The sequence below is a fragment of the Colias croceus genome, chromosome 25, assembly GCF_905220415.1.
Source record: "Colias croceus chromosome 25, ilColCroc2.1".
NCBI lineage: Eukaryota > Metazoa > Arthropoda > Insecta > Lepidoptera > Pieridae > Colias > Colias croceus.
The window spans coordinates 3,409,054-3,434,224 of NC_059561.1; positions in this window are offsets into that span (position 1 = coordinate 3,409,054).

A 25,171-nucleotide genomic window follows, 5' to 3' on the forward strand; every position below is an offset into this window, starting at 1 on the left:
CAAAAATTGTCTGAAGCAAAACTCTACCTACGTGATTTTTATGCAGAGTTTTCTTTCTTATAAAGGATACACGACTTTGATCATTACTGTTATGAAATAAATTACTTTCAATTAATGTTTTAAACAACAATCCGACATTTTTAACGCCCTTTTAATATGTGAATCAAGTTCTTTGTCGTTAGTGACTATAAGCTGTAGACAAAGTCGCAGGCAAGAGATAGTTAGCAAAAAATCGCTTTATATCAGAACAAAGGCGTAAACGTTAATCAGTGACTGCAAACATCAAGGAATAAAGACGTACACGCAACTTGAACATTATAACAGTATTGTTTTGTGGAAACGTTGATTATTAGAGATTTGCAAAGGTATATTATAATACATTTGGTATAATATAATCGAATGTAATTATAATATCGTAAAGATTTGTATATTGTACAAATGATTTGTATATTAAACTGTGCCCTGAATATTTGGCAAAATCTGATAATTTTTTTTATAGAAGATGAAATTAGATCTATCTTAAATTTACTTCTCTATTTTCATGTGAAGATCAAGTAAATTATAGGTATAATAAAAGATTTATTGTTCTATTATTTTATCATCCTAATGGGTATCTACTGTACGTACCACAATTAAATTCCTATTTGATACAGTGACAATTAACACAGAACATAATTAACTAGAACCAATGAACTAGCCAATTAATAACAGCAAAGAGTTCTTTATAAATTCCCATATTACGAAACATACGAACAAAATGAATAAACACGACTTATGTTGATTTTAAAATTCAGCATTTTCGGTTCGTTAAAATTATTCGACCGTTGCAAAACAATGTTTACAGCATTTTAAAAATGAAGCGAAAATATATTTTTGTGTTGTTTTTTATCGCACAAAATGCTGAGGGAAGATTAATATGCGAACAGTGAGAGTTATACATTTTGTTTCAGAAATTAAAAATTTATCAATCAACGGATTTAATATTTATATTTATTGGATTATTGTTTACGTTAAGAGTTTAATTTTATAGAGTCATGAGGTTACATGGTTTTGCGTGCTATATCATCGGTTTTGGGTATGAATGTGTTTTTGAAGCATATTGCCTATGATTAGGTAGATGTTGTTTAGTTTAGACTATTATAATCCCTAATAGGATGCCTGTGTCCATACAGTGGGAACAATAATGAATAATAAGATGATGACTATGATGATTTGCCGTTTTATCTTTGTAAAACATTTTGTATATGGCTATATAAGGTATGTTTTCACGATTGAAAAGCGGTTATTCGGAGAATGTTCCAGACACTCGATACCTTTTGTTTCAGCTAAATATCATCACGCACAAAACCAAATTATAGACTCTATATTATTAAACGTTACATTGCCTGTCCAATCGATTAGGAATATTACTGACTTTTCCGCCCATAAAAAAGCAAGAAAACTAAAGAAATCTTTAGATTACTTAATTTTAATTTCTTTTATTTATCATCCATTCATTTTCATTTTTATAAAAACCCTTCAAATAACATAAAGTTATTTCGTCAAACGTATATCTTTTCCGTTTACTGAGAGTCTTATTATTTATGTGTATCTCAAACGTCCCGTGTGACCCAAAAGGGCTTCTTAAAGTTTCGCTTTTCCGTGTCACCCGTACTTTTTGGTTGTTTTCGCTTGACCCAGTGGACTTTTTAGTCTTTAGATTCTGTTCCGATTTTCAGTGTGATTTATTGTCCGTTTTTAAGGTTTTGTAATTATTAGTAAAGTGCTTATAATGGTGGTTTGAGTTTAAGGTGACTAGTAGAGCAAAACGCGAGTTTGCTGCTAAATTATAATGCTTTAAAGTATATGATTAACTGCAGTAAACAATCTCAGATAAATATATGATATTCTTCAGGAGATAAACTAGTTCGATAGTGTGTTGAAAACACAATACAACTTATTTTACTCGATAGAAAAAAATCTCAAAGGTACCTCTAAAAAAATCTTTTGATGCTTAAAAACCATACTAAACTACATGCAATCATTCTGTTTTTTCGGCAAATAATTCTACAAGCAACATAATAATATAATACTGTGTTATTTTTTTAGTCCAATCAATAGATTTCGTGTAAATCGCAAATTCTTATTCCCAAACCAAAAACGTACGCATGTGTGCGTGAACGCCTGTGTACCGACACTACCGGCCGAGGCCCGTTCGTAATGATTCGCGTATGGCGTCGGGCTGCAGCTGTGGCGCGGCATGTATGTGTGAGTGGAATGAAATGCTTGCTCAGGGCAGCGCCTTAATAGAGAGTATATATTGGAAACAATCAATTACTTTTTAACGAATAGAAACGGGTGGTTGAAAATCAAGGCATCGCCACAGTATGGCAAAAACACGGGATTCGAATCCCGCCTCGTGGTCGATTTTTTATTGTATAAAAATGCTCATTTATTTGAATGCTGTTAACTTAATATTAAATGCAATCATTAAAGTTTAAAAAAAAACTCTATAATAGATCAATATTACATGAAAACCATATTACCTAATATATCTCTATCTATCCTCATTGAAAGGCTAAAACAGATAATTTCTATATACATATAATAAATCTGTAGAAGGGTCAATTCTGTACATTGAAAATATTGAAAAAATAAATAGCAGGGATGTTACTGGATCGATACCAAACCCAAATATTATGTGATTAAAAAATTTTTTGTCTGTCTGTCTGTATATGCTGACATCACGTGAAAACTAACGGTTCGATTTCAATGAAACTTGGTATTATTATACTTTATTATCTTGGGCATAAAATAGGATACTTTTTATACTTAAAAAAAATCCTAATTTTTCAGTTTTATCCATAGACCTTGTTCTATAGAACCGCGAACACACGTTGCGTTACCCGCAGTGGATTCTTTTTTTTATAAGATGTCATTGAATGTCAGAGTTACTCAAAATGGAAAAATAAACCATCCACGTGAAGACGGACATCCGCGCGGACGGAGTCGCGGGCGGAAGCTAGTTCTATCATAAACGTTTTGTAAAGGTTGTTTATCTTATAACCTTACATCAAGTGTCTGCTTCATCACATAGTTCGCAAAATAAAACAGAAATGTTTCACAATGCATAAAACTATTCTTACGTATACACCATAAACACTGTCAGAGTGTGGTTTTCTAAGACCTTTATTGAGAAGTTTCCGCACTGCTCGCTTTCGCATTCCAGTTATCTCACGACCAAACACTCGCTGTATAAATTTTCATGCACTATTTCACTGTAGAAGTTTTGTTTTCGGGACAAAAATATTTCTTTGGAAAGTTCCATCCAAATTTATATCTACACTTAACAAATTATTTCGTATAGGTATAGTTATAAAAAATAAAGTACGCATCAATAAAAAAAATTATAATATCATTTGTACTTGCATAGGAAAAAACCTTTGAAGTTAGTGACTTTTATATTGTTTATAGTCCTTTTCACCTAGGATGATTCCTGTGACACTTCATCGGGTTCCGAATTACGTATTTTATGTTTAAAACGCCAAAATAATTTTAGTGCATAATATTTTTATTTTATGGGGGCATTATTACCAAAAATATAAAAATGAAACATCAAGCTTATAAATCAAAAACAGTATTGTTTAGTTTAATTTAATGAAAAATAAAATAAAATAGCACAAAAATATAATACCTACGCAATTCGTGTACATGAAATGGATCGTTGAAAAATCATAGAGTTGGAAAATCAAATAATCGGCGCCCATCTTGTTATCGTTTGTCAATCGAGTCAATCGTCTGTACGAGTGCGTCAGCTTTGTATGCAAGTTGCATTTTTATACTGATACTTTACGTGGTATTCTGTTATTGTTACTAATTGTTATTGTTGACTTTTTGTTGCTGTTGTTTGCTAAGTTTCCTTAGTTAATTGTTGGCGAAATACCGAAAAAACTAATTTTGGTACTTTATTCAAATCGATTTCATTTCCATATAAAATATTATCGATTATCGGAAACCATTGATACGATTTCAGTAAAGGACAGCTCTACGCGTGTCAAAAATCGATGTGTCACAGAAATCATCTTAGGTGGAAAGGACTATAAATAAATTTAAAATGACACATACTATTGACAATACCCAATACCCATACCAACATTTAAAGAATACACATTAATTTTAAAAAACTTCTTAAAACTACTAATATCACTATGAATAAATAAGAAATTGCACATTACAGCGCTATAAAGTAGTTGAATATATATAGCTATAAAGTAGTGTCTACAAAACACTACTATGGTACTATAAATTATGTTATGTACTAGCTATTATATATTCGTATCGTATATCTTTAAAACTTAATCCCTATTCTTCGTAATTTGTACGTTTCAAAAGGTAGCAAATTTCACCATAGTGGGGACGAATCATCAATAAAAAAGGTTTACGACTCCCTACCGACTTGCAGGGTAATGGAAGTCACTCTCTTATCACTTTAGTATATTTAACCCATTTATGTTCTATCCTTATGTAGGGAAAACCCTTGCCTTGGTCGGAATTTGTTATACCTACTTAAGACTATCATGATATGTATGACGTATTTACGAATGATTTAGTATTGTAAGTTACATTATATTGAATAATTTGTAGTTAACTTTACACCATAATATTGTCCACATTTCAAATCATTTTCATTTTTATTCAATACAAGCTTTAAGCCCGCAGTTTCGCCCGCGTATTTATTTCTACTTTATTAAACTAAACTTATTATTTATTAATCTTGAAAAACGGATCACAGACTAACAAATAAACATTATTTCACATTTATAATATTAGTAGCTACGGATTGTTCCGATTTAAAATATTAGTAGTAACGAATTCCAAATATAAACAAATAATATTTGTTCAATACCTTCCAACTTCGATTGCCTTTCTTTCTTTCTTCCTTACGTCAAATAACTTGAAAGCAAAAGGAACAAAACACTGATTAATCAACGTCAAATTATTGGTAGAAGCGTCCAATGTTTAAGAATGAGGGATTAGGGTCTGTTAAGTACATTTGGAGGAGCTAATTCAAACGGTATATAAAATTGAGGGATAAAAATTATTAATAATACAGCCATTTTACTGTATAAAATGTTAGATGTGCTTTCAATGAATGTGCCTAAAAAGTGCGTTCAAAAATAATTTCCAATAAAAATCACGTAGGTATGAATACCCGCTATTAATTCATTATACACATTGATTAAACCATCAAATGACTTTCAAAATCGCAGCAATTTTTCAAATACATACAAAAATATTCAATACGTTTATCATCTTACAATATTTTTATTCTTTACACAGAGCCTGTTTTCACGCAAAATCGCAACGATTAGCAACAATAGAACCATATTTCAATTCCACTCACCAGGAAGTAATAAAACAAAAATATCCATTCAATATTCCATAAAATCAGTGTAATTTTTTACCTCTGACCTTCGCGATGTTTTACGCAAATAAAAGGCCAGGTACGAGCACTTAAATGCGAAATGACTTCTTTTGTACTACAACAATACATGATTTATCATCGCCGTTCCGTCGTGGCCTCGAATTCATATTAAAATAGGCTGATACCTTTGATGTCTAAGATTACATAGCATAGAACTAGCAAATTGTTCGTAGAAGTAGGATAATATCATGTTTAAATAAAAGTGGATTAATAGGAGGACTGAGAAAGATTTTACAAAAGAAACCCTGGAGGCTCATAGATTAGCTTACACAGAAACAGCTAATAATTATAGTATTTTATGAAAATTAAATTAGATATTAATAATAAAAAATGTGAATAAGCATCAACATATTGAAGTATTGTTAAGTAATGTCACTTTCATTACCATAAGCAAGATAAGTTTCTTATCTTTATAATTTATTTTTACACGGAAAAGTATTTCTTGGGTCTTTAACAACGTGCAAATAATTGTAATATCTGATTACAATATTTTATTATAATCATTTTATACGTGAATCAAAAAATGTTGTACCTAAAATTATAATATAAAAAAAAATTATTATTAAAAAAACAAAATACCCGACTGCACACTAAAAAAAGAGTAAAACAAGCCCCACAATAATATTGATCAATCAAATGCTAAAAACTAATTATGTAATACCGTTTAAACAATACCTATATTAAAATACACTACAATATGTGTTCGTAATCGATAGTTAAATAAACAGAAACTTATTTTGAATACAAATTTACTGAATATAATTTATAAATGTTGATGGAAAGCATCGCAGGCGGGGACCAACAGAGGCTTATTTATAGTCATTTCGGTTGTGCACCATTTAGCAGAATTTTCGTTGGTGGCGGTCAAGGTGGTCCCCGCCTGCGATGCTTTCCATCAACATTTATAAATTATATTCAGTAAATTTGTATTCAAAATAAGTTTCTGTTTATTTAACTATCGATTACGAACACATATTGTAGTGTATTTTAATATAGGTATTGTTTAAACGGTATTACATAATTAGTTTTTAGCATTTGATTGATCAATATTATTGTGGGGCTTGTTTTACTCTTTTTTTAGTGTGCAGTCGGGTATTTTGTTTTTTTAATAATAATTTTTTTATTTATAACTTTTTAGCTGTTTTTATTTAACGAAAATGTTGTAGATGTAGAAGACTATGTATATGTAAGTACCATTTTAAATTATTTCGACGACATTTGGCTTTAGATTACGAGTGATGTTACTCCGCAACATAACCGCACCGCGCCGCGCGCCGCATGCCAGGCCACGCCCTATCTTTTTGCTTGCTAACGCATGAGTTGCTTTGCGTTGACGCAGAATTAACATGTTCCCGTGGGAATTTTGAGAAAAAACGTATCCTATATTAATTACTCCCGTGATTGAAATGAATCTAATGATACCGCATACATATTTTTTTAAAGGGAAATTTAGAAAAAATATTATTATGTCTTTATCCCGTGGGACTTTTAGGATAAAATGTATCCTATGACACTCCCGTAATCAAGACAAATCTAACGATACCTCATACATCAAAATCCATCAAGCCGTTTAGGCTACAGGTGGTCACAAAGGAAAAGACATACATACATACTTACATACACTCGAAAAACATTACCCTCCTTCTTTGGCAGTCGGGTAATAAATGCAATATCTGTTTATAATCTACTCTATGACCACTCAACTCTGCGGTAACCGCAGTTAGAAGGTGTCGGAATGAACTATTCACCGTTTATTAATTATGAATAGGTGCTTAAAGCTCTATTAAATCAGCAAAGCTTGAATTACTTGGATATTTACGGTTAATCTCGAAAGCGTGTACATAGCTTGTTATTTTACTCGAATAAATATTATATTAAAATAGTTCGCACCTTCGTCGCTTGAGTAGACATTTTTATAATGATTTTAATCTACTATATAAAAATAAGTCGGGTTTTCTTTCCTGACGCTATAACTCCAGAATGCGCGAACCGATTTCCACGGTTTTGCATTCGTTGGAAAGGTCTCGGGCTCCGTGAGGTTTATAGCAAAGAAAAGGTGTCTCTGGTGGCGAAACGGAGTTAGCCCGGTGTGGTAGTTTTTTATAAATTGTTAAGAATGTTAATCACGGATCCGGTAATTCCTTCAAAAGAATTAATTAAAATAATTTCAGCCATTCTTGCGTTAAAAGTGGTATAGGTAACTCAACTTTATTTAAAAGATAATTTAAACTATAAGATTATACTAGCTGATAAGACAAAACCCTTTTCAATTAGAGGCATAAAAATAGATTTCGCCCTTTTCAAAGATTTGTTGAATATACACAAAATTCATAAAATTCAATCAGCTCTTTCACTCATAGACGAGACAATTTTATTTATACACACCTTAATATAGAATATGACAATCTTATACTATTATTATTATAAAAATATTCCTTATTATTTTACGGCTAACCAGATCTGGATAAATTTCAGCGCAGAGATAGATTATTATAAACAGCATTCGTATGTAGTAATAAAAACACGAGCAGTTACTAGAACGTTTGAAAATTATGCTTCTATGAAGTGGTCTTGTTGATATTAATGGATCTTTAAAATATCAAAACATTTACTAACATAATATATTCATACATAAGTTTGCGTTCTAAATTCCAGGAAAACCTTAACATATCAGTTTTACATAGAGAATAATGTATTGTTCAGTAATCCCATATCATTTGAACTAGTTAGAACTGGTTATACGGTGCGTTTACATCAAACGAGTGAATGCTCATTTTAACCCCACTATGTCAAATTATTTTAGTGTAAATAGGTTGAGAACTGTTAAAAAGGTTGAGCAGCCTTGCTCTACCGTAGACTCTACGCCGTAGAGCATTTTTTTTGTTGTTCTTAGGGCTTTCGAAAAGAATCTATGCAATGTTCTAATACTGAACAACACCGAATACGAGTTTTCGTTTATACTAAACTTCAGTTCTTCACACACGTCGAGCAAGAGTATTCTTCACGAAAGAATACTCTTTCTTAAGCTCTAGCACTATGTTCGTTTGATGTAAATGCACCGTTACATAATTCCTTCTAAGAACATAATATTATACAATATACATGATCAGCTTTCCCCCCGTGGCTTTGCTCGTAAACTTTAATTTATTGTATAATATCTCTATCTATAAAAAAACCGCTTTAAAATCAATTGCGTATTTTTAAAGATTTAAGCATACATAGGGACGAACAGAAATCGAAAGCGACTTTCTGTTATACTAGAAACGATATAATATAAATATTTATCAAAGGCTTTCTAAAATCAAAGTAAATAAATATGAGAAGTTTAGATTATTTAAGAAAAATATTTTAAATTAAGGCAATTTTCTGTCAACCATAAATTATGTGTAAGATTTCAATTTTGACTCTGAAAGTAAGAAAATGACCTTTTCTATCCAGGTACCTATATGATTTTTCATTACAATAAATATTGGACCAAATAGACCGTCCTTGAATTGACCTATTTCATAAAATGACAATAAATTTAAATTGTATTTTATCAAACGCCAAACACAACACAAACGAGTTAATTAATTTCAGTTTCTATATTATCATGTGTCATATTTGACGTTTTAATTTAGCACACAAAACACAAAGCCTAGAATTTCGCAAATAAACCGCCTTTTTGCTACCTAGAAATGTTTGATAAAAGACTTAGCCAGAAAATGGGTTGACCTTTTGGTTTTTAGAAATTCAAACTAGAAGGGTGCTGAGAGCGTAGTTATAATCCCTTTTAAGTATAATAAGTCTGTCAGAGTATTAAATATATTTTTCACACTGTTTGTTACTCGATCACGGACTAAATTTGCCTGAAAATTAAATAAAGAAATAATTTATTCTGCTTTTCTACACTTGGTGTTACATTAAACATATACTTGCTTTGCCGACTGGTTTCAGATGCTGTCAAACCTATTTGAAAAAGCAACAATTTCTACGCCTTATGTTATACTAGCTGTTCCCTGTGTTTTCACCCGCAGTTCTCCGCTCCTATTGGTCTTAGCGAGATGATATATAGCCTATAGCCTTCCTCGATAAATGGGCTATCTAACACCGAAATAATTTTTCAAATCGCACCAGTAGTTCCCGAGATTAGCGCGTTCATATAAACAAATAAACAAACTCTTCACCTTTATAATATTAGTAGATAAATAAATAATTTATTATGCCTTTCTACTACTTGTTATTATATAGATTTTAGAACATACTTGCTTCACCAGCTGGTTTCAGATGCGGGTAAAAATAAAGGAAAAAGCTACTATTTCTACTAATCTGGCAGAACCTGAAGCATGTAGCTTCTGCCAACTGCCAAGTATCATAGAAACCTTTTCAGTGTATTGTTTTGTGAAATGTATACATAGATACATACTTATCAGTACTTTGTTTTGTGAAACAACTTAATAGTAGAATTAGTAGAAAAAAAATTATCCAGAACTTTTCACGAGTTAGTTCAACTTACACGTGGCAAGTTTTCTGTTGATTATTGATAAATTAAAGGTGACCTCTATCACGGTCTTTTTGTTAAATGATAATTATCTTATTCCGTTTAAGGTATTCAGTAAATTTTCTGATTACTATTAGTCAGAATGGAACACTCATAATTTCAGAAACAATTAAGAAGCCATACTAAAGGATATAATAGTATTCTTGGTAACGATTGCCTGTTTTATTATGAATGTTTATTTAGAATTGCTTCTAGCTATAGCTTATAAAATTGAAGTAAATAATTATGTAAATAAGAAAAGCCTCTTGAATTTTTGTAAAGAAAGTAAATCAAATAATTTTAAGAACTTATTGTTTCAAATTCGAAATAATAAAGATATTAGAAGCCTATAAATTCGCATTTATTTAGTTTTTACTTTATTTCTGCTTTCCTCAATAACGACATAATATTAGTATGTATTAAATACATAGAGACAAAACTCCAAAATTTGAAGGCAAAAGCGTCCCACGTGTGGTCCCACGTGTAACACTAAAAATATATCATAATTTTAGTTTAAAACAACTTGTTAATTATATGTAAATTTAGCAGAAGGTCGTTAACAAAAAATTAACCCGCGCACGGACGGTTCCTAGTTGAAACGTTTATTTGATAAATTAAAAGCATAACAAGTTGTGAGAAAACGCGATTTTATAAATTCTTATATTTCTAATTATTATTAGGACTTTCAAATTGGTTAATTCAACACAATATATTTTGGAGGAAATCTACTGGTAAGACTTGTTGCGTTGGTATTTTTGATCAATTTTTTTTTAATACATATTTTATCGAAGCAATTTATTCCATGGAATAAAGTGTTCTAAAAAATTGTACTTCGTACAATCATAATCATTTATGTATGGCAAGGCAATGCTTCAAAGTTCAACTTATAATAATAAAATATTATACTACAATACAGCAGAATGCACAGTACTTAATATATTAGCTTAATTACTAGCTGTGCTCCGCGGTTTCACCCGCATTTCTCCGCTCCTGTTGGCCTTAGCGTGATGATATATAACCTATAGCCTTCCTCGATAAATGGGCTATCTAACAACGAAATAATTTTTCAAATCCGACCTGAGATTAGCGCATTCAAACAAACAAACTCTTCAGCTTTATAATATTAAGTACAGATTAAATTTAACACAGGATGAATAGCGTTGAAGCTCATCGCTTTCACCATAAAGGTAGACATTTCACAACTCTATACATTAATCTCTGTTCAACTCAGATTTTGTGAAGTTAGTGAGTTTTCAACGCAAAATCGGAAACAATTTGCAAATAACAACAGACCTCATAATTTTGGCCTACCTTCCATTGTAACTCCAGTAAATTTCGGGGTGTTACAGTATTCCGTATTTATGTTCCGGGATTGACTTGTAAATTTGGCAATTTGCGACCCTTATTCGCTGTACTAACTAACGCTTATTTATGAGTACAATTTAGCAAAACTTAGAAGTTTTTGTTCGCGAAAACAAGAAGGATTTTTCAAAGGGAGTTTCCCGCGATCACATACAAATTTACAATTGAGTACAGATTTACAGAACTTATAAAATATACAAAGAACTTCGCTATTGGAACGATATTTTTCTGTTGCGAAAATATTCGAAAGCGCCTTGAAATTATATAATTTGGGAAAATATTAGCATTCCTTTATTGTTAGTGAAAAAATTTATAGTTTCAGGACTCTACTTACATTAATTAAGCTAATAAATAAAAAAGGATTATAATATTAACGACTTAATCTTCACGAATGAATAAAATTAAAATTTCTGTTTCAATATGATACTTTGATTAATACTTTTAATAATATTGGAATGAAAGTGACGTACCTACTATATTATCGTATTTATAAAATCTATAACAAAACAACTACATATTATTATAATTAACTGTTTCATTTAGTTAGTCGCTAATCCTAAATTAATATTATATTCATTTAAATATCTGACTGCAAAGCTAAATTAAGTGATTTAAATATATATTTTTTCTTCTCTTCTATAACCCTGGTCCCTGGAATTAAAAACCTTTTTAAAAACACTACGAACTAGCTTATAAAATTATCAAAAAACAATTTTTACCCGGAAAATTTATTTTAAATACAAACGGAAAAGGGATTTTTATAAGGGCTAATTTCTTAAACATTAAAACATAATTATAATGTCCACAGCTACTAAAAAAACGAAAACTGCTTCGAAAACTGGAAAATGTTTAACTAAAAGATGAAGGCTCAAACGAAATACCTATATTTAATAAATAAACCTAAATATTTGTGAGGAAAAAATGGTATTTTATCATGAAGTCGAAGAAATATGTCCTTATCAAAGGTCGGCCCATATTTCTGTACTGAATATATTTTGGTTATTCCAGAGGACGGAGTTAAATGGGTTTCAGTATTAGAGGAAGAGCATTATATAATATTTCACAAGGTTTCACTTTGCGCGTATATTTCAATACATTTCTGTATTTAAAATCTATTATTATTTTGACTGGCCGGTTGGCTTGGTTGGTAGTGGCTCTGCGTTCCAAGTCACTGATCGTGGGTTCGATTCCCACCCGGGGCAAATATTTGTGTGATGAACATACTCTGTGTCTGGGTGTTAATTATCTATATAAGTATTTATTTAAAATTATATATGTATGTTTATCAGCCATCTGGTTTCCATAACACAAGCGAAAGCTTAGTATGGGATCAGATCGTGCCGTGTGTGAAAATAGTCCCGAAATATTTATTTATATTATTTATTTATTTATGTTGTGTATATTTGATTTAGTTATGAAATTGTATTTTAGTCGCAGGACAGTTCTTTGGTAATATTATTGTACTAGCTGCGCTCCTTAGCGTGATGATAATATATAGCCTTCCTCGATGAATGCGCTATCTAACACCGAAAGAATTTTTCAAAGCGAACCAGTAGTTCCTGAGATTAGCGCGTTCAAACAAACAAACAAACTCTTCAGCTTTATAATATTAGTTCATATTATAGATTTAAAACATTTAGTGAGTATAATATGATTTGAAAATGGTAACAGTTTCTTGCTAGCCTCTCTGTGGACAGGAGTAACTTTACCAAGCCTGGAAATTTTATTTATTACGACGATTTAAATGCGCTTCTAAAAGTATAGTTTAATAAAAACATCATCTTTATCAGCCCATGTTTGTCCAATGCTGGACACAGGCCTCAGTCATGGCACGCCATTGAGCCCGGTCATTCGCTCGTTGTCGCCAGTTTTGCCCAGCAACCCCTGCGGATGTCGTCACTCCACCTTGTAGTAGGGCGTCCTACGCTAAACAATTAATAATAAGTAATAGAAATATTATTAACATGTTAGGTAGTTAATTCATTTTGTAGCTTAATTCAAGGGGTAATTATTAATTATATCGATCGTGAATCAGAAATTATTTTGTGTATTATTATAAGATCTTAATAATCTTAAGATTGTAAGTCATCAAGTTGTTATACTATATTAAGTTACATTTCGTTTTTGATGATAAGGGTGCAAATTTTAAGCTGAAAATCTTAATTAATTGTTTCGTTACAATTACAAGCAATTTCTTAATCGATCAATACTATTCATTCCATGTCATAAAGGCTTAAACTGATTTCTAATAACAATTTAAATTGTTGGAAATTAAATGTCAAATTAAGCTGAGTCATTTTATACTCTGTGAACGACATAATTGGGTGTCAACATTTGGGAAATAATAAACTTAACAGAGACTTTTTAATGGATTTTAAACGTGATTTATTCAGTTTATGACAATTATTCGAACATTAAACTTATATTCCTAATGTAGATTAAGATAAAATATCTATATCTATAAATGATATTATTAAGATACCTTCGATTCAGTTAGCACAACTACAAAAAAGTGGTTAGTTTTCTTTCCAGTATATTTCATTAAAATATTTGTATTATGGTACTTAATTTAGTCTACCTATTACGGAATTTTAAACTGAAATCCGAGCTAAAAAAAACTAACCGATGGATTTTCTAGGAAATATATTCTATACTAGCTTTCCGCCCGCGGCTTCACCCGCGCAGTCAAAGAAAAACCCGCATAGTTCCCGTTCCGGTGGGATTTCCTCCATAAAACCTATTCTATGTCCCGGGGTAAAAAGTAGCCTATGTCCTTTCTCGGGTATCAAAATATCTCTATAGCAAATTTCATGCAAATTGGTTCAGTAGTTAAGCCGTGATTGAGTAACAGACAGACAGACAGAGTTACTTTCGCATTTATAATATTAGTATATATGGATTATAAATGTGAAAATGTGATTGTCTGTCGTTCTTTCACGTCGTAACGGAGTAATTCTATACAATAATTTTTGTGTCTATAGATATATGAGAGGCTAGAGAGTGACAGAGACTACTTTTACCACTGACTCATGACATATCATGCTGAGCCTGGACCATTTTACAGCCATAGCACAATATAATAACATCTATTTATTGTTTTTTATTATTTATTTGTTATTATGTTAATTAATTGCATCCTTGTTTATTTGTTTTTTTATATCTTTATTTGTAATGTTGTGTTTTGTAATTATTTTTGTGAGTTGATGTGTGTGTTATTGTTTGTGAATAAATGTATGTCTATGTCTACGTCTTATTACCACGGAATATTATTTGAAACGAGAGCGAAGCTGCGGGCTAAAGCTAGTATGTAATAACAAGAAGCATTCGGCGCTTCAATTTCTCGAATAATTTATTTTCAATAGCTCTCATCGGGATCTTTTTTCGCTTTCTTTCATTTCTTTTTATTTATGGACAATGGAGGTTCAGCCTTCAGTTTACGCCTTTCAAAACATCTGTTTTGTTATTACAAGATTTTACGTAGCTTTGAATAGTTTTAAATGAAAGGCTTTTTATATCATAGTTATTATTTTTCTGTCTAAATAAGAAAATAATATATTCTAAACTTTTTCTCTAATAAGATAAGATATCAATCTCTATGTATAAGATCTTTCTGTAATGTATATTATGGTTAGGGAGCCAGGTGCAAATTTGGTTAATTATTTCCTCTCAAGAGATAATTCGTCAGACGCATCAGAGTATAGTATTATAAAGCCTCGTGAACGTCAGCTGGCGCTCGGTTGGGGGGGTGAGCGGTAGTAGCCTCCAACGCACGTAGGAAAAAAAAATACATTCATTCATTTCCTCTCAGCTAAAAATTTGTCAAATTGCAGCTAACCCAATATCTCAACGAAAAAAAATAATCAGCTGGTTACAACATGGTGTATTATACGTCAGCTGGTGTCTCGAACATGAAAAAAATAAAATTATTTTCCGTGATTTCCTCTCAAACAAAAATTTACCTGATGATAACTTATATGTAACTGTGGATATATATATAGGTCAGCTGGCTGTATCTTGGTGGAAAAACCGTCAGCTGATACTTTGAAAGTTATTACATAGGAGTTAGACAGAAGCATCTATTGCCAATTTATATGCATCAACTGACTAGGTTTTCCTCGAATTATTGCTAGCTGATTTTTTTTATTTATCGCATCAGTATATTAACAATCAGCTCACAAATTTTCATCTGAGATGAAATGACGTATCTTTAATTATTATCGTTATTTTTAAAAATTCAAGCAACACACGCTAGCATAATATAGACAGTAATAAGGTACTTGGAGGTGGTTAGTTGTGCGCATGATCGGGGTACTCGTACTTCGGGGTATTCAGCCACATCGGTAAACATGTTTTTACAAATATTATAAACTGTATTTAAAAATAACCATCATATCATCAAATTCACATAACTACCTAAAAGTGTAACAAATATGAAATAACCCACTAAAAACATTAGTTAACTATAATTATTAAAAAAATAATAGTATAATATATAATTAATAAAGTTATTACTTATCTTTTACGGGGACTTATGTTGATGGAATTCCACGTATCTCGATGATTTTGTTCATGTCTCATTATATTCGAGACACCAGCTGACGTATAATACACCATGCTGTAACCAGCTGATTATTATTTTTCGTTGAGATATTGGGTTAGCTACAATTTGACAAATTTTTAGCTGAGAGGAAATGAATGAATATACTTTTTTTTCTTACGTGCGTGGGAGGCTACAACCGCTCATCCCCCCAACCGAGCTCCAGCTGACGTTCACGAGGCTTCATAATACTATACTTTGATGCATTTTACTAATTACCGCTTGAGAGGAACTTGGTCATAAAATCTGCTTCTGGCTCCCGGACCATTACTATTTTCAAATCTATCAAAGCGGCAAATTATTAAATTAGAAGGTCAATTTCTTACTAAACTTCGTCAGATTTCTGTCACAAAGAAACCAAGGGTACCAAAGTTCAAGTGCAGGGAAACAATTATCGACTTATTACCTTACAGTCCAAGTCATGCCATTAAAACTAAAAACTCTCGAGAACAGCTACCATCAATTATTGAAGTTCAAACTTTGTCCATTACACTGACTTGACAGGCCGATCATTATTGGACAAGACCAATATAATCAGACCCTTCTTTCCCACGCAATCGAGAGAATTGTCAACGAAAAAGTGTCATCCAGGGGTCTTGATACACTGGTCGTCTGGAATCTATTATATAAGAACATTTGGTTTGAACGACCCTTTTTTCTAGGTTACGACAAGAAATTATTAACAGCTTCGCTTTATGTTAATGATAGGTCTATTTATAAACGTCGTAAAGTCTACATAATCATTATATTTTATTGACAAAAGTTTATGAATAATCTTGGGAAAACATGTATAATGGGAGATATAAAATTATAGTGTAGGAATAAATAAAGGCTTGTTGTTTTGCGTAATGTGTTTTCTTTCAATTGAATCCGTAACAATAATGTAGTTTCTTTAAAACCAAATATCTAACAGAAAATAAAGTTGAGTTGCTTTATTATATACTAGCTGTTGCCCGCGACTTCGTCCGCGATTAGGTCGTTTTTCGTCATTCGTCGTTTAAAAAAAAATACGTGACACTTTATTTTAAAATTTTCTTAATTATTGTCTCTTATAAAATTTAAAATTGAACACTCTGATACGAAAATCTTAAAATCTGAAGAAAACATGAATGTGGTTTAAATTCTACATTACTTAGTATCAAATAATAATCTAAATTAAATTTAGATTAACAGTTTGAGCACACCATTATAGAATATGTACCTAAGTATTAAATTACGTTAGTTTACATAGTAACTTTACTAAAAACACGATGACTATCTTTCGCGCTCGATACCACAAACTAAGCATGTTTGTGGTACGTGGCCCGCGTCACTTGACCCCACGCGAGTTCCCCTCCGTTGCTATGCGAAAATACATTCGTCGCCCTACTGTAGGAAAAATTGTAATACTGTGGCCTGGGCGTTATAACACGTCCAGGGAGTTCCTGAGTGCCGATATCACCATCTTGAGGAAAAGCTTCTAATGTCGATTTAAAACTGCATACATACGAATTAACCTGTTCTAAAATTGTGAAATGAGTTCAGTTTTAGATTTGAGAAATATTGATTTCTTGTATTCCACTATTCGTTGTAGTCGAATACAAAATATATTTAAACAAACTTAGCTTGGCCTTCAGGCAAAAGGGATCCTATCAAATGGTAAACTTGACCTTGTATCTTAAAAGTAAGCATGAACGGATCTTCTGATAATTAATTATTGAGCACCAAAGGATCATTTGAAACGCACTACTATAAGAGCGAATATTGTCTAATAACAGTTTACATTGCACCACAGAATACATAATAGTAGCTAAACGCTAATTGCACAGTATGTTCCTCTAAAAGTAGTGATTTTGTGAAAGGTTCCGGTGTATCTTCAAACGAAAGCCGACTCGCCTTACTACACTTTAAAGCATTACAAAAAGAACATACTACGTTAATATCGCCTATACAGAAAATGATCTGTAATCAATTGTGAGGTTATAAGCAAACCCACTTTTATATTTGTCAGACCACACCACCGAATTCGTAGATTGTTTACCTCAAGACATTAAGACTATGACGAAATCTGTCTGCAGTAAGACGGGCCTCTCGCTATTCGTACGTTTCCAGAGACCGAATAGTTTCAATTCTTAATCTTTCATTAAGCAAACTTATTAATCGTTCTTGTCTCATATAATTGTAATATTCGCGTCCCTACTCTAGTCATTGCTTATGCTCATGTTCATCTTATTATGATGCACCCTATCATTTGTCAAACGGTCTTCATATTGAGTAAAGTTTCAGATTCTCGAGATAAAATATGACTGTCGTGATCAGTAGTGAGACGAAATTCCCTCTCAGTGAGGGTTTCGGTCTCACGGGATAGTACAATATGCCGTTTGCGATCAGCTGTGTGACGTCATACCCTCTCAGTGAAGGTTCGGTCTCATGGGATAGTAGGGGAGACCGGGTTTGGTTGTCTCACGGGTTGGATGTCACAGCGGTCTTAATACAAAATAAGTATGAATAAGTCTGTTGACCAGCGTGGCTAGAGCGATACAGTGACAACGCTGTCCCCACTTCGCGTCAGACCGCCCCGATCTGCCGTGAGGGCCTCACACGTGTTTATTGTTTTCGCACAGATTTTTTATGATATGAGGACCGAATATGCTCCTCATAACATCACTTTTTGTGAACGAAACGACAGCGCGGTTTAATTCAATGCCAACACCATCAGAAAAAAGGATTATTTTTAATTGTGAAAAAATGTCCCTATTATGATTTACACTACATATTAACACTCTTTTAACATTTAACATAAAATATAAGTCTGTGAGTGTGTAAAAATAAATCCAGCTAATTACACATTAAACTTATGTTTATAATTTGGTATACGACATGAAAATATATTAATTGTCAAGCAATAATAATACAGATAAATACTGAACATAAGTATAATAGATAATATTAAGTAGTATTAGTTAAAATATCCTTTGACTACTTTGACTGTTAGTTAAAGTTTATTTTTACTAACAACATGTAAATGAAGAAGAAATAATAATTACCAACGAACTAACCTTTTCTATAATACTTAACACGGCACATTTTTCAAATTATCTTGCTCAACTCTACTAAAAAATTTGAGGGTTTTGTTGGAACTTTAATATGTAAAAACTATGATATATCTAAACTACGATACAACTTGCATGCGGAAATGCTCATTACAATTGTGAATCTAAAGAATAACTAACAACATACTGTTCAATTTTATTGAGCTGATGAATATCTTTTGCCTGGAAGAAATCACCGTCGCCTAACAAATATAATGTGTTTTCTTATAAAACCGTTTATTTTATCTACTTAAATAATGAAAATGATATATTTATAAAAGACAATATTAAATATATTTATAAAAACATATTATGTAAAATGATTAAAAATAAATAAATGAAGCAACTACGATTCAAAGAAAACATCTTTTTCAGTGTGAAAATGCTCTAAGCAATCCTGGATGATGAACTGTATATCATGTACCTACTCTGATCCCAGTACGGTCGGTACGTCGATAGCCATAACGATAAATATTATAATCAGATAACCGCAAAGTCAAAATAAAAACATTACTTGTAAAGTTGTGAGTGCAAAATTTACGTTTCATTTGGCAATAAAATTTTTTTCGGTACTAAAACGTAGTAGTTTGATATGTGGTTGGCTGCCCCTCCTCTCCTTCCTGAAAAATATCCTCCAAAATTTCCCGAGATACTTCCAATGATTGAACCATTGGACGTTGGACATTAACTTCAGTCAAAAATTGACGAAGCGGATGATTACTAATTTCCACTTAATCCTCGCTGCTACTGTCTTTATCATCAAATCATCAATTTTCAAGTGGTGTAGTAAAAATATCAGCAGAAATCGTCTTCCAAAGGCGATATAATTTTATTAGCATTGAATCTGTAAATAAAAAAATCAAAAGTTAACTGTAAATCTATAAAAAAAGCTACTTACAAATAAAAATTTTTCAAAAACTTCTGTTCCCAATGCACCTCAAAATAATAAAAGAATCATTCATTTCATTTCATTTCATTTCATTTCATTTCAATAAATACCTGTAAGTAACAACTTACCTTTTGTGGGAACGCATGATGGTGAAAATTCACAAAACACGAAGATTGCATTTGATATTTTTGGTTTTATGGCATTCAATTGCTTTATAAATATCACTACATAGTATGAAAAAAGTCGCTTTCTGTGTCCCTATGTCCCTATGTCCCTTTGTATGCTTAAATCTTTAAAACTTCGCATCAGATTTTGATGCGGTTTTTTTAATAGATAGACTGATTCAAGAGGAAGGTTTTAGTACATAATTTATTAGGTTTTAGACAAAGCGTACGAAGCCGCGGGCGGTAAGCTAGTAAATTTATAAAACACGAAGATTTTTAAAATTGTAACTAATGAACACAACAATATATTAGTATACTCTTTGGAACACAATCATTAGATTAACTGTAGATAATGGTGTCTATTTTTACTTAAAATAATAAACATCTACCCTCACTTTAAAAAAATGTAGTTTATTATTTACACGAAATATATCTTATAGGGAACGGAAGATATGGGTTAAAGAGTTAAATAAATAAATAACATAATTATATTTAAATTATTAATTTTTAACATTGTGTTCAGTAGTGTTAACATGTAAATTGATTTGATTTTTACGAAATCTCATAGATGGCGCTGTTACAAAATTAACATTATACAACTTACATTCTTTAAGCTATGTTTCTCTTCCCAAGTTACTTAAATGGCATAATTTTTATAGTGTCAATATAGATATTGTCAAACAACATTTATATATGCGTCATTTGATTATTATTAATTTCCAATAGTTAACGTGTAAATTGATTTGATTTTTATAACATTTAATAGATGGCGCTGTTTCTAATTTGTCTTTATACTACTAAATTCATTAAACTGTTTCTCTGCCCAAATTACGTAAATGACATAGTTTTTATTTTGTAAAGCTAGATAATAGCATGGCTTACTCGAAACCAACATTTAAACATGAGTCTTTAGATTGTACGCTGTCGTAATACACGGAATACGTAAGAAAAATAAAGGTTCACAGCTCCTCCCCCGTAGGTGATAGCTTGATAATATGTAGCCTATAGCCTCACCCGACCTGTTAGTAATATTCATGCAAAATTTGAAGTCAATCTATGGAGTACTTTTCGAGATTAGCTCGGACAAACATACAGACAAACAGACAAACAGACAAACAGACAAACAGACAAAAATTCTAAAAACTATGTTTTTGGCTTCTATATCGATTATAGATCACGGCCCAGGTATTCTTTTAAAAAAATATTCAATGTACAGTTTTGACTTTCCTACGATTTTATTATATGTATAGAAGAGCATTGCCACGCGGTTTTACGCGTGATGATTACTTAAATATTGTAATATCCCATAGCCGTCCTCGACAAATGAGCTTTCTAATTTCTAAAAACTATATACTTAATCTTAAATTTCGATAACATCCGTAAAAGCATAATAGCTATGTCAGACCTGAGATTTTCCTGAGATTAGCATGTTCAAGCAAAGAAACAAACTCGTCAGCTTTCCCTGTAAATATGGATTAAATATGGTCGACTCATGATTCTCAATTAAAACTACAATGCAACTAAAACTTTTAAGATTGATGATATTTTGTGAGCATTATCATCATGATGTCACTAAATATTATCAACTGTTAAATCACTATACAATATCACCTCACATACATGCTATACATAATATATGCTATTGTATGCTAACAAACACCCGCACTATACCTTGATAACCAATATCACAGAAACAAGAGAAAAATATAAACGAAAAACGAAATATCCCATTTCTTGTTCCGCCAGTCTATCTCTAAAATGCTACGTTTTCAATTGCAAGGTGCAGGAACAAATTTGTATCCTTTAAATGTATGTTCTGAGATGAATTCTGAACTTTAAAATATACGAGCGTATGTCCATTTGTAAATGCGAAAATCGAAAGTGAATTTTTTGAATAAAAGTCTGATATGAACATTTACACATCCGACCCTTCCCATAGTACATCTTGATCTTGGCATTAGCTCTCTTAACACAGGCTATGCCTAACAAGAGAGCTAGAGCCTCTTAATACCTAAAATTGTACAACAAAAGGGTTCATATTTATTAATTTAAATTAGCATCACCTCTCTAATTTTATGACTAGTCAAATATGTTAACTACCAAACTGACAAAGACAAAACTCTATATATCCAATATCTTTCTTTTAATATCGTAAATTTTATAAGGATGAATGGGTGTTCGTATCACTGTTAAGCTTAAACTACTGACACCTTTATTGATGAAATTTGTAACAGAGGTAGGCTTAAAATTGATAAAATAATTATTTAAAAACAAAATTAGGGTCTTGGAATAATTATATGCAGTCAAAGGATTTGCATGAAACATAATGAACACGAGAGAAGCCGTAGACTCTGGATAGTATTAACTAATAATATGGTATTTAATAATAAACATATTGCTGTAATAAAAGGTAAATATTATGACAAAAAAGTAACGTGTTTGGTAAGAAAATATTCGTTAGAACGCTCGTAAGAAAAACAATGTTCAGGACACGTGTATCGATTATTACATTACCCTATACATTACAATAATAAATAATTTTGTAAGTTAAATAAAATAATAAACAAATATATTAAAATTCTCCGAAACAATTTTTTTTTGTTTCTGGTCCTAGTAAAAACAACAAACAAAACCTCGTATTTACTTTTTCTTGTTGAATATCATACGTAATGGTAATAGTAAATTTAATATGTATTATGTAGTAGCTTACCGCCCGCGGCTTCATCCGATTTATAGTACCTACTAAAGTAAGTGTTATAAAATACTATACAGTATCTTTTGCCCTAAAGTGGATAGTTTCCGAAATATCAGCGTAAGACTTTTCTACGCCTAATGCCATACATCAGTTACATGCCATCGCAAATGCCATCGCAAATGCCTTCGCAAATGCCATCACAAATACCTTCCCAAATGCCATCGCAAATGCCTTCGCAAATGCCTTCGCAAATGCCTTCGCAAATGCCTTCGCAAATGCCATCGCAAATACCTTCCCAAATGCCATCGCAAATGCCTTCGCAAATGCCTTCGAAAATGCCATCGCAAATGCCTTCGCAAATGCCTTCGCAAATGCCATCGCAAATGCCTTCGCAAAAGCCTTCGCAAATGCCTTCGCAAATGCCATCGCAAATACCTTCCCAAATGCCATCGCAAATGCCTTCGCAAATGCCTTCGAAAATGCCATCGCAAATGCCTTCGCAAATGCCTTCGCAAATGCCATCGCAAATGCCTTCGCAAAAGCCTTCGCAAATGCCTTCGCAAATGCCTTCGCAAATGCCTTCGCAAATGCCTTCGCAAATGCCTTCGCAAATGCCATCGCAAATGCCTTCGCAAATGCCTTCGCAAATGCCTTCGCAAATGCCTTCGCAAAAGCCTTCGCAAATGCCTTCGCAAATGCCTTCGCAAATGCCTTCGCAAATGCCTTCGCAAATGCCTTCGCAAATGCCTTCGCAAATGCCTTCGCAAAAGCCTTCGCAAATGCATTCGCAAATGCCTACGCAAATGCCTTCGCAAATGCCTTCCTGTAGTAGGTACTATAAACTACTCAATTTTTTTTTTAATTATAATAGTATTTCGTTTGAAAGGGTTTCGATATTGTACAAATCGCTTCGAAATTTAATGTAAATGAACAAGTCTATATTTCAATCATCGCTATAACCAAACTTATGCTATAAGCGAAGGCTTTGAACCAAATATTAAGCCCGTACTAATATATTCATGGGTCTAATACTCGAATTAATACCGTCATTCCTTACATATTGTCGGGATAATCAATACATTTGACAAATAGCTTGTCGATTAGGCTGCGTATTAATAATTTTAAACGAACAATAGTCAAGTGCGAGTAGAATGGAAAAGTACATTAAAATTATATGGAAAAGTACATTCCTTTAGAGTTTAGGTGATTTGTGTTTTCGAATCAACGTCATTGGTTTGAACTACATGTAATTGCTATTTTTGACTTACTAAATTAATAATTAATGAATTGAAACATTTAATAATACTAATTATTTTGACGTTATATTTTATTTAATCAAACATAATTATTTAAGAGGTATCCTCTAAGAACTTTAAGAAACTGTAATAAAAACTTATTTACAATTTAAGACTAAATTAAGACGTTATGACATAATTTTAAATTCTAGACGTTAAAATTACATTAAATTAAGAACAAACGCTGCAAAAACTATTAAAAGATAAATTAAAAAAAATCTATTAAAATTTAAATATGATTTATTAAAGAACACATTAAAATAATATCAATACATGAAAAGCTATAGGAAAACCTTAACATCTGAACCTAAAACGGTATACAGGCGTTGATAGGCATTTCAAAGATTAAACATTTTTGCGCCGAGCGCGATCTTGAATAGCAGGCAATATCAAAGGTTCATCTATTGAGCGACAAAAATTTCTAGACTAGTCTAGAAAACGATATACAGCTTGACATAGGATTCCCTGGAGAAAGGAGTGGAAGTGCTTAGAATTCGACAAGTCAGGATTTGAATTATAACGTTTTCATTTTAGTTTTGAAGTGAAACTTCATTATCGGGGTTGGAAAAAATTTAGTGTAACATTTTTTCGTTGCGCGTGACATTTTTCCGTTACGCGCCATCTTTTTCTTATCCTTACCTTATTATTTTTTTTTATTATTTTTTTAGTAAATTATTTTTTGAAAAATAAGGTCATAAAGAAGTTGCACTTCTTACGTGTGTACACCAGTACGCGCACACATTTTTTTACATAAGAAAGTCCAGGAGTAGATATAGTTAAAAGAATATAATATTATATTATATACAACTGTTCCTTTCCAATTGTACTTAATTCGATTAGTAAAGTGGACGCTCTTAATACACATATTAGGTATTTATTATACCTTACTAGGTTGGATAAAGTAAAAATGTTATTCTAAAAAGAATAATAGTTTAAAATTCAGTCATGTAGAGCGTGATTAACCTTACACCTTAACGTCCAAGTACATAGTTGATATAGGTACCTACATAATGATAATGGTCAAATTAATATATATATATACAACTATTTGTCTCTAAAAATATTTATTATAATCATCACTAGATACTTATTATAAAACAAAGTAAGTGTCGCTG